The sequence below is a fragment of the Sus scrofa genome, chromosome 1 (assembly GCF_000003025.6).
Source record: "Sus scrofa isolate TJ Tabasco breed Duroc chromosome 1, Sscrofa11.1, whole genome shotgun sequence".
Classification (NCBI taxonomy): Eukaryota; Metazoa; Chordata; class Mammalia; order Artiodactyla; family Suidae; genus Sus; species Sus scrofa.
Genome location: NC_010443.5, coordinates 193,690,964 through 193,705,304, shown reverse-complemented (window position 1 = coordinate 193,705,304; position 14,341 = coordinate 193,690,964).

The following is a 14,341-nucleotide window of genomic DNA, read 5'->3' as shown; positions in this document are numbered from 1 at the left end:
CTCCAGCCTCACCTCAAAAAAATGATGAGAAACCCACATTTTTCCTTTTTGGTGTTAAACCTCCTTTGGTGGCAAATCCTGAGCCACCACGTGGCTGTTGATTGTGTTTATTTCACTTTTACTCCTCTTGAGTTTTGCCGAAAAAGTATGGGTGTGTTTGATGATAGGTGACATCTCAGACCCTGGTGGAAATAGTAGGAAATATCTAATATACAAGCTGGTTACTTTGCTAAAATCTATCAAATGCAGAGTTCCAAACCCATCTGGACCAAGTAAACATTTTGATTAAGGGATCGGGGATCTGGGTCTTTGTCACAGTAACTGCCCCGAGCATTCCTGTACTTTGTTGAGAAGTCTGTCTCTCTAGGAGCTCATGAGCCTAAGAAAAGGAGCCCAGTTTCATCTTCATATACCAGGACCCTCAAATGGGTCATGCCCGTTAGCATTATGAATATTGGTTGACAGATCACTCGTTAGAGATATTCACTGAGCGTGACACTCTTTTACTGTATCAGCAGGCAGGATGACAAGGCAGAAGTGTAGGGGGTGGCTGTGGCCACAAGATGCTGCACAGTTGGACCAGGCAGATGTGGCAAGCTCTGCCTGAGCATGGAGGGTGAGTGCAGGTCACAGCCTGAGACCAGCAGGCAGATGGTGGTATGGACCTTGAGGACTTGCCCCCAGAGGACCTGCACATGAGTCCTCTGGAACTTGGATAATGTGGGCAGGAGGCCCGGATTTACTGATACCAACTTTCTGCTCCTCAATGGAATGAGGAAGCTCATTTATGGAAAACCAAAGAAAACTTACTTCTCTCATCCCTATGTTTCACGCTGGCTGAACAAATGAGTAAAATGAGGTTTGTTCTCCTACATGTCAGGTGTTAGTTTATTTTTTTCATTGTATGTGATATCCAGGGGACCTCCACAGGAGTTTAGAGCTAGGTGTGGGTTAGCAGGGCAGAACATTGGAAAGTAAGATGGAATGCCAGCATCGAATCTGATGCGCGACTTGATTTCTCTATGTGGGAAGTAAAGATTTTCAAAAAACTTGGTTAAACCAACAAACTAACTCAGAGAAAGAGGTGACCTTCGTGGTTACCAAAGACTGGGGTGGAGGAAGCAGGAAGCAGATGAGGGTGATCAAAACTCTTCCAGCTATAAGATAAGTAAGTACTAGGTGTGTAATGTATGACATGAGAAATATAATTAACATTGATATATGTTATATATGAAAGTGCTAAGGGAGTACATTCTAAGAGTTCTCATTATAAGGAAAAATACATTTTTTTCTTTTTCTCTTATTTTGAAACTATGTGAGATGATGGATAATCACTAACTAAACTTAGTGTGGTGATCATTTCACAACATACGTAAGTTAGCATCTTGAACTTACACAGTGCTGTACAAATGTCAGTTGTATCTCAGTGAAACAGTAAGAAAAAAACAAACCTTGGTTTAAGTAGATATTGGTGGAAGAGCCCTAGAAGTTTTGAAGGAGAACACCAGACATCTAAAAGAAAAAAAAAAAAAAAAAAAAGAAAGAAAGAAAGAAAAAAGTAAAAAGAGAAAGAAAAATCCTCTCTTATCCAACATTGTGTAGTTGGGGGACTGCAGCATAACTCCTGCCTCACTAGATGGTACTGCTGATCCACAGTTGGAGTACCTGGGTCCTGTCTCTATGGTAACAAGTTTACAAATTGATGGGGAGAATCTGCCTTGTTCTCTGGGTGCAGGTCTGTGTGTATGAAGCCGTTTTGAATGTTCAGAAAAGTTGCTCTGTGAAGCAGGGATGGTTGATATGTAGCTGTCAAAGAGAGAAAGCAAATTTGGAAAACGTTATCATATTGTGTGAGGCAATGAGGAACGCGCAAGCAGAGAAATCTCTCCTTCTAATACAGTTACAAACTACCTCCCCTCATGTTCTTTAATGCATGCGGCTTGGAAGCAGGGATCCGAGGCATGCTGGGAGCCTGGGGGTGGACTGCAGGCTGGATTTGCTTTTGTGCAAGATAGCACCACGGGCTCTCAGCCTGGGTGGGGGGGAGCTGGGGTTGCTTGAATTGTGGGTGTTCTAGGATGTTCTATTATGTAAAATACGACATAAGCCCAGACACCCAGTTCTGTGTGTTAAGTCTAGCTGTTGATGATGGTTCGATGGTGAATGTGGATACTCTATGCTCTCTGTATAAAATGTGTTTCCAGAGGGCTCTGCTAGCCCTCGAGACCCCTCTTGGCTTGATCAAAAGCCCAGCTTCATGATCTTTCTGTCCCTCATGCAGTGGTGTCTCACTGCAGGGTGCCAGGGTGCTCCGTATTCACTGCGTGCTGTAGTGACACCCTTGGACTCTGGACCAAGATTGGGTGTGGGGGGGGGGGTGTCGCTCTCACACCTACCGGGATAAAGAGATGCTTTACATGCTGACAGTGAGTAAATGCTGCTCTGGAGGAAAACCACCCACCCCAAATACAGTTTCTCAGCAGTAAGGGAGCCTTTTGGTGTCTCCTGTGTGGGTCCTACCTGGTGCCCCACTGGTAAACAGGTTACAACTGCAGAGGGCTTGACTGGATGTAGAATTTGTGTTGCTTTTCAGCAATACCAGCCTATTAGGTAGAGCCAAATCATTCTTTAGTTTTCCTGGAGAGAAGGGAAAGAAAAAAAGAATTATTAAAAAAAAAAAAGATTATAGTTGCTTTTTACTTGATGGTGGCTTGAATTTTTTTTTTTTTTTTTCCTTTTCTTGCTATTGTGAGTCAGTGGCTTGCAGTTGAAAGTTTTTTTACTTCTGGGAATCATGACTGCTTCTTAAATGGCTGGCAGATCTGATGATGGAAAAATACATAAATCCACACAAACCTGGATTCAAAACCCAAACTTGCCAGTTCCTAGATGTGTGACCTGGAGGACATTAACTCACTTCTTTGAGCAACAGTTTCCTTTATAAAATGTGGATTATAATCTGAGTCTTGGATAAGTGAGATAGAAAATGTCCAAAAAAAGACTTATCTACCACAGGGCCTGGTGGGAGTAGCTCTTCATGCAATTTCCCCCATTCCCAGGGGGAATTCTTTTATATTAAAAATATTCTCCACAAAGAACAAATGCTGGAGAGGGTGTGGAGAAAAAGGAACTCTCCTGCCCTGTTGGTGAGATTGTAAATTGGTACAAGCACTATGGAGAACAGTATGGAGCTACCTTAGAAAACTATACATAGAACTACCATATGACCCAGCAATCCCACTCCTGGGCATATATCCAGACAAAACTTTCCTTGAAAAAACACATGCACCTGCATGATCATTGCAGCGCTATTCACAATAGCCAAGACATAGAAACAACCTAAATGTCCACTGACAGATGAATGGATTAATAAGATGTGGTATATATACACAGTGGAATACTACTCAGCCATAAAAAAGAACAAAATAATGCCATTTGCAGCAACATGGATGGAACTAGAGACTCTCATACTAAGTGAGTAAGTCAGAAAGAGAAAGACAAATATCATATGATATCACTTATATCTGGAATCTAATATATGGCACAAATGAACCTTTCCATAGAAAAGAAACTCATGGACATGGAGAACAGACTTGTGGTTGCCAAGGGGGAGGGGAAGGGAGTGGGATGGACTGGGAGTCTAGGGTTAATAGATGCAAACTATTGCCTCTGGAATGGATAAGCAATGAGATTCTGCTATACAGCACTGGGAACTATATCTAGTCACTTATGTTGGAGCATGATAATGTGAGATAAAAGAATGTATATATGTATGTATGACTGGGTCACCTTGCTGTATACTAGAAAATTGACAGAACACTGTAAACCAGCTGTAATGGAAAAAAAATATTCAAGAATATTCAAAATACTTGAAGATGTGTTTTTATTCTCTTAGATTTAAACCACAAAGTAGCTTAAGTAAACTTTTTTTTTTTTTTTGCTTTTTAGGGCTGGTCTTGTGGCACATGGAGGTTACCAGGCTAAGGGTCTAATTGGAGCTACAGCTTCTGGCCTACATCACATCCACATTAACACCAGATCTGAGCCACATCTGCGACCTACACCACAGCTCATGGCAAGGCAGGATCCTTAACCCACTGAGTGAGGTTAGGGATCGAACCTGCAACCTCATGGTTCCTAGTTTTCTCTGCGGATTTGTTTTAGCTGTGCCATGATGGGAACTCCTAAGTAAACTTTTAAAGACTGTTCATTACCTCAACTTTTTCAACCCATTGTAAACATATAAAAGATCTCTATAGCTTTTTATTTTTGTATGTTAATCCCAAACTCCTAGTTTATCCAGCCCCCCTTCCCCTTTGGTAACCATAAATTTGTTTTCTATGTCTGTGAGTCTGTTTCTCTTCTGTAAACAAGTTCATTTGTATCATTTTTTTGATTTCACATATGAGTAATATCATATGGTATTTGTCTTTCTAAATCTGGCTGACTTTGATAATCTCTAATCCATCCATGTTATTGCAAATTGCATGATTTCATTCATTTTTATGGCTATTATTCCATTATACGTACACCCAGACACACGCCACTTTTTAATCCATTCATCTGTCAATGGATATGTAGGTTGCTTCCATATCTTGGCTACTTTAAATGGTGTTGCTATGAACATGAGAGTGCACACATCTTTTTGAATTAGGGTGTTCTTTGGATATATGTCCAGGAATGGGATTGCTGGATCATACAGCAACTCTACTTTTAATCCTTCCCCCTCACCCCACACTGGCAGCATGTGGAATTACCTGGGCCAGGGATCAGGCCTGAGCCACAGCAATGGCAATGCTGGATCCTTAACCAGCTGGTTTCCTGGTGGCAACCAGGGAATTCCTATTTTTTTTAAAAAGGAACCTCCATACTATTGTCCGAAGTGGTGCTTTTTTTTAAATCAAGGTTTTATTTTGAGATCATCGTAGGTTCCTATGCAGTTATAAGACATAACTCAGGGAGATTTCATGAACCCTTTACACTGTTCCTCCAGTGGTAGAATCTTGCAAAACACTATTACATCACAGCCAGGATACTGACATTAAGATAGCTGAGATGCAGAACGTTTCTGTCACCACAAGCATCCCTCCTCTTGTGTTTATAGTCACACCTACTTCTTTCCCTCCTCTATCTCCTCCTTAACCTCTGTCAACCATGAATCTTTTCTCCATTTCTATAATTACATCTTTTTGAAAATCTTATATATGTGGAATTGTACAGTTTGTAACCTTTAGGGACTGGTTTTTTTCACTCGGCGTAATTCCCTGGAGATTCGTGTGGTATTGGGAAGGGTTTTTGCTTGTTGATGGCTGAGTAATATTGATTCCAAGGTCTGCTACTCTCTAACTTTTGTGTTTCCACCAAAAGTGAATACTTGAGGGAAGAAATCTTTGAAAACCCTTTTAAAAATGAAAGTTCAGAAATGCTATTTCATTATTTTCAAATATGAGGGAATTAAAAATAAAAACAATTCTCCAGAAATAATATGTTGAAAGAGGAGAATTTCCCAACAAACGATGAAATATCATTTTAGAATGACATCTCTAATTATACATAACATTGAGGCATAATTTTTCTCAAAACTGCTGATTCTGTAAAATGAAGAAAAACAAAACCAGGAAGAGTTGTTTGGTGAATCCCACAAATCTATCTTAGGTTTTTCCATTTTTTTTTGCACTTATACTTTGCACTTCCTTCAGCTATAGAATCTAATAAGGACACCATCAACCCCAAGTAACTATAAAGGAAGCTGTGATTGGCAGACTTACCTGATAATACATGATGTAAAAATTCAAGTTATGCCGCTGCAGGACATTTAGCACCTAAGTGAATAAATGAACTCTTTTTTTTAAGTGGACGTTTGCCTCTTCCTTCCACATCCCTAGAAATTGCATATTCATCTTGACCCCCAAACCTTTAAAAAATAACACATTCTCATTACAAAAGTGGGACATCACTTTGTACTTGGCTGTCAGGGAAAGGCTCCTGCCCCTCTCTGCTCTGGGGTAAGAATTTAAGTACTTCTCCTATGGCCATTTAACATCTGATGCAGCAGAGGCAGAGCATAACAAAATAAATGTAGAAACAGGGCAGCAGGTTGGGAGCTGATTTGCATTAGAATTTCCCTGAACAGCTCAAGTTTGCAATTTTTAGGATGCCCTGAGTTGGTCTGCAGGAAGGAAATTTGACTCTAGTTTGCTCCCCATTTCAACCTCAGGCATGTTTAAGCTATCCAGAAAAATCTCATCAGGGTTCTAACAATGTAATTTATTTTCTCCATTAGTATTTACTCCTGAATGCTGGTTCGGATATTGCTTGCTCCGCCTTGGGAAGAGATGGGACCATTTGACATTATGGGTTTTGGCTTTGCCACTAGTTGAATTAGCGGCCCTGGGAATCTGACAGTCTTTCTGATCGTCACGTTTTCTCATTTGCACTAAGGAAGGTGACTGTACCCTTCAATATCACTTCAGGATAAGTGCATTGACCAACAGGTACGTCCTGGGCTTAAGCAGAGTTCCCCAAAGGCTGTTCACCTGTCCCGCAGACCTCTGACCCCACCAAGGCTTTGTCTATCCCTCCCTCCTGCTGAAATGGCAGGTGGAGAAAGAGCTTATGTTTCTTAGGCCAGCTCTTTCTGAGAACTCCCAGCAGGACACCTGTGTGCAGGGGTGTGTGTGTGTGTGTGTGCATGTCCCTAGTGGATGAGTCCCTTCCTTGGAACCCAGTCCTCTTCTTCCCAGACTGTCAGACACTGAGGGTGCAGGTGGGACAGTGACGGTTTAGGCAGTCTCTTGCTGCACTTGGCCTGCCTCCTACAGTGTCCTGGCCCTGGTTTCAGCTGGACATCTGGTGTACCTGGGCTCATTTTTGCCTTGGGCCCCAAGGTCAGTCTCACCTAGGGGACCCCCAGCCCAGCAGAAGATCTGTATGGGTCTGAACCCCAAATGTGAGACAGGCTCAAATCTTTTCTCATAGGATGCCCAAAACTCAGAGCGCATCAAGATAGCAGCCGTACCTGGGCTTTGTCTCCCATATTCAGTGACAGTCCTCAGTTGGCCTCCAGGGAGCAGTATTGTGGGTCTCTTCATGTAGCCCTGTCCCACCAGCCCAGGCCCATAAGACCTAGTGGGTGGGGCATGTTCAAGTTCAGAGCCACACACAACAGCTGGGATCCCAGCTCCTACAACTGCTGTGGCTACTATTTTCCTTCTTCTCCCTAGATCTCAACTACAGGTGGCAAAGGCCTTGTAGCTTCTGAGCCCAGGAAGTAACTCTCCTTCATGGGACTCCTTAGCACTAGCATCTGGAGATCTTGCTTTGCATTTGGCATATTCTGGCGTTTATTGCGGTTTTTGTTTTTAGTGTAACTTATCTCTACATTTAGTTTTATGTTTCTGGAAAGAAGACATGCATTTTCATTTTTCTTTGATTCATCACCATCTCTGCCAGCCAACAGCCTCCCACCTGCCAAACAATAGCTAACTTGGCACTAGGTTCAAACAGGGTCTCGGTGTTTTTGCTGATGATGGGGTGATGGTGGCAGGAGTGGAGTGTGGAAACCATGAGACCCAGGGGATTATCTGGACCTAGTATTTGTGGGTACACCCAGGTATTCTTAAACACATAGCCCTTCCATCCTGGCTCATTCCTCACTCTTCTGTTTCCTTATCTATGACATGGAGACAGTGCTGATTCATATTGGCCTCATTGTCCATAATTTGAAAAGGACATGCTTTCCCTATAACTTCTTCAGTGGCTGTAGGATGAAAAGAAGAGTCAAAAGTGGCAGTTAAGATCTGAAGGCCCATTTAGGAGGTGACCTGACACTGCTTTCGAAAGCCTCCTGCCTCAGGGCTGACCACCTTCATAGGGTCATGAGCAGGGCTCTGTGGCCAGTGCGTGGGGCTTCTCTGGGTCACTGATGGTGCCTGACAATGTCCAGGGGCCTTGAAGCTGCTTATGAGAATGCAGCCTGGTGATGCTGCAGGCAGCACGTGACCCTAAGCCTTGGAGCTGGGTCGTGTTTCTTTGGCCTTGTGTCGTGTCTCTGTTTTGTGTTTTTGGACACCCTCTCAGATCTTTTTCTGTTTGGTCTTACCCAGCCTGTTGTGGGAGCCGGAATGTTTGTCAGGGAGCCCCACCCAGAGTCACTGAGCTGATAGTGGAGGAATCAGGACAAGCCTCCTGGACCTTCCGTGCTCCTTTTCAGTTTCACTCCTGCTCAGTGGTAGAGATGGGGGGCCCCAGGTGGGCAGCCCTTGCTCTGAGTACAGGGGTCAGGTTCACTGCAGGAAACCTACCCCCCCACCCCAAGGGCCTCCTTAAGACCCTCAGGCTGACTTTAGGCCCGTAGCCCTGGGGCAATCTGTCTGCGCCTTTCCCCATTCACAAGGCCACCTCAAACCTTTCATTCTCCTGCTGACCCTGTCCTTTAAGTGCGCAGTCTTCCACAGCACTGATCCAAGCCAGACAATCAGCTGATAGTCTAGTCCTATCCCCTAATGCAAAGACAAAGGATCCTGCTTTATTAATAGCATAAATCCAAGAGGGTCCTCATCTTCAGACTTAATTCCTAAGCCTCAAGGGCCCAAGTGTTCATGAACATGCTCTCAAGATGTGCCAGAAGCCCCTCTGCCATGGGGCACCTCCTCCTGTAAACACACATGCCCACACGTGGAAAGCATTGTCTTCAAGGGAATGGTGTCAGTTTGGACCTAACTGAATTCAGCCTAATGCAAAATTCATGCTAGACGATGAAGATAGTTTATTAATGCAGCATAGTCAAGTCTCCCAAGAAATGCTCAGGCGGCAGCAGCCCATGAATATTCTTTATGCTAATTGGACTGTGTTTCAGGCCTCTGCTGGGCAGAGGTGGGAGGGGGTTCAAAATTCCCTTTGGAAGCAGAGGAGTTGTGCCTGGCCATGAGTGGCAGGCTTCCGTGTTGACCACCTCCTGGACTGTGGCCCAGATAAGGGAGCGGTGTCCTAGCCCCATCTGGACAGTCAGATCACCGCTCTCTTGGGCATATATCAGTCAGTCTGTCCCCTGTGTTCCCTCCTATAACTGCTCTCACATGGGGTCTGTATGGAGGCGTTGACTCCATAGGAGTCAGTGGCAGTGGTCAATGCGTCCCGGCTCTGTACCCACCAGCTGGGTGGCTTCAAGGACATTATTTCCCCCTGATGGCTTTAGATTCCTCCTTCGTCACAATATTCTTGGGACTACGGAGTTAATGTGCACCGAATTCCTTGGTGAGTCCTCAGGACATGTTAGCTGTGTCACACTGACTCCCTGGTGGTCCCCGCTGATCCATCTCCTGTTAGTCACCCTCACGTATAACCCTTCCCTCTGAGTGTGGCCCAGGCTAGTGACTTGCTTGAAAAGTGTTTTGCACTCTTTTTTTAGAGTAGTTTTAAGGTCTTGGCCAAACTAAGAGGAAGGTATAGAAATGTCCGTAGACATCCCCACCCCCACTGCACGCACAGCCCCTCCCCCACTATCAACATCCACCACCAGGGTGGTGTATTTGTTACAACTGATGAACATACACTGACACAACATTATCACCCAAAGTCTGTTGTTCACATTAGAATTCACTCTTGATGTTGCACGTTCTATGGGTTTGGGCAAATGCATGACATGTATCCATCATTATCATAGCACACATGATATTCTCACTGCCCTAAGAACCCTCTGTGCTTCCCCCACTCACCCTCCCTTCCTTCCAACTCCTCAAGACCACTGAAAGGATATTTTTACTCTCTCCATAGTTGTGCCTTTTTCTAGAATGTCATATACTTGGAATTATACAGTATGTAGCCTTTACAGATTGGCTTCTTTCGCTTAGTAATATGAATTTAAATTTTTTCCATATCTTTTCATATCTTGATATGGCTCATTTCTTTTCGGCATTGAATAATACTTCATTGTCTGCATGTATCACAGTTTTTTTTTTAATCCACTCACCTACTGAAGGATATCTTAGTTGCTTCCAAGTTTTGACAGTTATGAATAAAGCTGCTATAAGCATCTGTATGCAGGTTTTTGTGTGGACATATGTTTTCGACTTCTCTGGATGAATGCCAAGGAGCATGATTGCTGAATTGTATGGTAAGAGTCTGTTTAATTTTATAAGAAATCACCAAACTGTCTTCCAAAGTGGCTGTACCATTTTGCATTCCCACCAGCAATGAACGAGAGTTCCTGCTGCTCCGAGTCCTCCCCAGCATTTGGTGTTGCCAGTGCTCTAGATGTGGATTATTCTAATGGATGTGTAATGGTATCTCATGTTGCTTTAGTGACTTTATTTAATAAATAGAATACCACAAAAGAGATGGAGCACCCTTTCTGTGATTAGGTTACAAGACACAGTGACCCTCATCTTGTTATCTCTCTCCCTCTCTTGCTGGCCTTCTGTTTGCTCGCTCTCTGCCCCAGATGCCATGTGGTGAGCTGCCCCACAGAGAGGTCCACGTGACAAGGACCAGGGGAAAGTCTCCAGGCAACAGCCATTGAGGAAAGAGGCCCTCAGAATCCTGCCACCAGTCACTCAAGTGAGCTTGGAGTCAGGTTCAACCCTTGGCCAAGCTTCAGGTCCTCGTAGCCCCAGGTGTACCTCCAGTGCAGCCTGGGAGAGACCCAGACTTGGAGCAGCCAGTTGGATTCTGGACCCACAGAAACTGCTGAAGACAGTGAACTTGGGGATAGTTTGTCATACAGCCGTAGGTAATTGACACCGTAGCCGTTCTAGTAAGTTAATTATTTTAATTGTCCTAACCCAGGCTAATGATATTAACTGGGGGCACAACTGAATCACAGGGAAGTGGGACTTCTGGAATACTAATTCTCAGCCCCCAGGCTGACTTAGTACATCTGGGTTGAGCCCCCGGGGGAGGCTGATATGCATCCCCAGCAGAAAAATGTTGTTGTAGGTCACTGGCTGACTATGGCAACGAAGCAAGCAACTTTGAAAAAGTGCTGAGTTCTGGGTCTCATTGAAGAAGATTCTGATTCAGTGGGCTAAGAGTCAAGGCAGGGATCTGAAGTTGAAAAAATGGCCTCAGAAGTTTCTGACCATCATTCTGAGTTGGGAACTCCTGAGTTAGGAGATGTTTGCTCTATTTAGCTAATGGGCACATTTCCTGAATTGTCTGCCTGATACTAAAACAGTGGTTTTTTATTCCTGACTGCACATGATGACCACTGGGGGAGCTCTTAAAAAAATTTCTTTACCTGGGCCCCACCTCAGCCCAATTAAGTCTCTGGGGCAGGGGGGTCTGGTCTAGTATTTTTTAAAAGCTCCCCTGTTAAATCTAACGTGCAACCAGGGTTGAGAACCTCTATGCTAAACCTTTAGAGAACCCATAGAATTTACTCATCAGCTGCAGTTGGAGGCTGCATTTGATTATTCTCTGTTTTTAGTAGAGTTAGTTTGTTATTCAAGATGTGAGTTTTCTACTGTGGCCTGATTTGCTTAAAGTATCTCTCTTTGTTTTGAAGGCTAGACTTCCAGAAAGGTGGTTAAAGAGGGCTCTTGGCTTTAAAAAAACAGTTTTTTTTTTGGGGGGGGTGCAGCTTCACCCATCATTTTGGCTGATTCATTGGGCTTCTGGAAGACCTGAGCCCTGGTATATTTTCTGCACATACTGATGTTGAAATGGTCTCCTCTATCAAGTGGTTTTTTTTTTTTTAATGGCCACACCCATGGCATATAGAAATTCCCCGGCCAGGGATTGAATCCAAGCCACAGCTACAACTTAGGCCACACCTGCAGCAATGACGGATCCTTTAACCTACTGCATTTGGTCAGGGATCGAACCCCACACCTCGCCGTGACCTGAGTTGCTGCAATTAGATTCCTAACCCACTGCACAACAGCGGGACTCCTATCAAGTATTTTTGCTGGTGAATAATTTCGATGGTGGTGACCAGGGATACAGCAGGCCTGGGGCCTGGGGCCTGGAGAGCTGGTGGGGTGGTCCTTTAGGGCAGGTGAATAAAACGAGTGTACCTATTTCACTGGGCTTAAGCTGTGCGTGCTGGATCAGCAGAACCCAGCTAGATTCCAGTCCCCCAGTCCCTGGACACACCTCTGTCAGAGCATGAACTGTTTAACTCCATTGCAGCAATAGGGATAGAGTAGGCACAGGTGGCTGTAGAAGTCTCAATAGGGGATCATAGATAAAGAAGGAAACCTGGGGGATATTGGGAGACCACTGTAAGTTCAAGAAAACCATCGGAACAAGGCTGCTTGCTTAACTAGTGGAGGTGCAAGAATTGCCTCAGGTCACTGGGTGGGGAATGGGATGAGGCATGCATTCAGATTCAGACCAAGAGCTAGAGTTTGAGGACTGCCCTTCAGCTGATTTGAATACACACCTTACTGGATACTAAGGAGGAGATACTACTCCCAGAAAGGAAGGGGCAGGCCTTTCCAACCCCCACTCCCCTTGGATGATAAACTGTGGCCCACTGGATCCTCAGGCAGAGCTTCCTTGCCTGCCCACTTGCATCTCTTACAAGTGTCCTATCCTAATAAATCTGTTTCTGGCCTATCACTTTGTCTTTCGCTGAATTCCTTATGTGCTGAGGCATAAAGGACCTGAGCCTTGGTGAGTTCAGACACAGGGTGAGTACCTCGAATTTAAACTATGGGTTTAAGTTCTGGGATTTCCTGCCATAGTGCAGTGGTTAAGGAATCTGACTGGGAACCATGAGGTTGCGGGTTTGGTCCCTGGCCTCGCTCAGTGGATTAAGGATCCGGTGTTGCTGTGAGCTGTGGTGTGGGTTGAAAACTCGGCCCGGATCCTGCGTTGCTGTGGCTGTGGCATGGGCCGGTGGCTGCAGCTCTGATTAGACCTCTAGCCTGGGAATCTCCATATGGTGAGAGTGTGGCCCTGGAAAAGATGAAAAGACAAAAAACAAAACAAACAAACAAAAAACCATGGGTTTAAGTTCCAATCTGGCTTTAGGCTGGGTTCAAGTCCCGGCACATGAGTTTAAGTCCTAATCTGGGTTTTGGCTGGGTTCAAGTTCCATTCTGTGTTCTGGCTAGGTTCAGGTCATTAGTACTGTCAGTTTCAGCAGGAGTGAGGCCCACATGGACCACATGGACCAGGGTAGTGGGGAAGAGGGGATCCCCAAAGGGAAACTGAGATGCTTCTCTCCAGAGATGGGGATGGTTGGGTTGGCAAAACAGTGCTGCCCTTAGACCTGGACATGCATTTTGGGGGCGCTAATCTCACCACTACACGCTGTGACGTGCCTTTAGGAAGAACTTTGCTGCCTGCTCTTAGAGGTGCCTCAGTCTCACACACGCTTGTGTCAGCTCCAAGGCTGGAGCGAGGAGTGTGTAGGGTGGAGTGGGGAATGTCAGGAAGGTATTTTCTCGCCTGTCAGTTACCTGCTAGGTGCTTCCCTGGTATTTATGGTGATTACTCCTTCAAACATTGGTTCCCAAAATATGGTACCAAGACCAGCAGCATCAGCATCACCTAGGAACTTGTTAGAAATGCATATTCTCAGGTTGCCTGAGCTCTGCTGAATCAGAAACTCTGGGGGTGGGCCTCCAAAAGTCCATGTTTTAACCCTCCTGGTCTTCAAGTTTGAGAAACGCTGTCTAAAATATCCTTGATCTTTAAAACCACCCTATGTATCATTATTGCTATGTGAATAATGAGCCCTTAGGAAGGTGATGAGTCCAAGTTGCCCCACGAGGAAAGCGCCACGAAAAGCTGAAATGCACACCCAAGCTGGCCTAGACCCGGAGTCCTGGAGCATGAACCACTTCCATCCTGCCTGCAAAGAAAGTGTAGAATCTATTGTTTTTTTCTCTTCATGGTGGCACCTGCAGCACTTGGAATTCCCAGGTTAGGGGAGGATCAGAGCTTCAGCTGAGGGCCATGCCACAGCCATAGTGACGTCAGATCTGAGCTGCCTCTGCGACCTATGTGGCAGCTTGGAGCAACACCAAATCCTCAACCCACTGAGTGAGGCCAGGGATTGAATCTATATCCTCAAGCACATTACTTCTGGTCCTTAACCTACTGAGTCACAAGCAGTACTCCCAGAATCTATTTTTATTTCCAGCTCCCCCTAGCATTCTCTTTTTCTGGCAAGGAGTCCACCCCTCCCTCCTCCTCGTGGTTGCCTCCTCATCCCTCCTGCACCTGCTTCCTGAGTTTTGTCTGGGAACCAGTTAGAGGTTTGGAGAGGTGATATCAAAAGTGCCCAGGATCATTTTTAGTAGACTTCTAGAATAAGAAAACGATGCCAACAAGTCAATCTGGTGTGCAAATTGCAGTGAAATCACATTAACTGGCTCCCCGTTTCCAGTTT